Below are 271 nucleotides of genomic sequence, written 5' to 3'. Positions count from 1 at the left end.
TTATTAAGCGGAACTCTTGTTATAAATTATATAGAACTCTTCGTCTCGTCAAAAAGAAACGGGAACTCTATTCAGAACTCCTGAGTACTATAGTTGGGGTGCTAACTTCACATACCCAGTTTTATAATTGTTTAAACATTGAGGGCTTCCAACATTTAATAGTGAATCATACGTACAATTTCGTTGATCCAGATACTGGTACAAGAAAGAGCAAAGATTTTTACGTTTATTCTAATTCAACCATGTGTATGTTATAATCAAGTATTAGGGT

This window comes from Trachymyrmex cornetzi, unplaced genomic scaffold (assembly GCF_001594075.2).
Source record: "Trachymyrmex cornetzi isolate Tcor2-1 unplaced genomic scaffold, Tcor1.1 scaffold570, whole genome shotgun sequence".
Classification (NCBI taxonomy): Eukaryota; Metazoa; Arthropoda; class Insecta; order Hymenoptera; family Formicidae; genus Trachymyrmex; species Trachymyrmex cornetzi.
The sequence above is the reverse complement of the archived record's forward strand: the minus strand, read 5'-3'. Positions refer to the sequence as shown.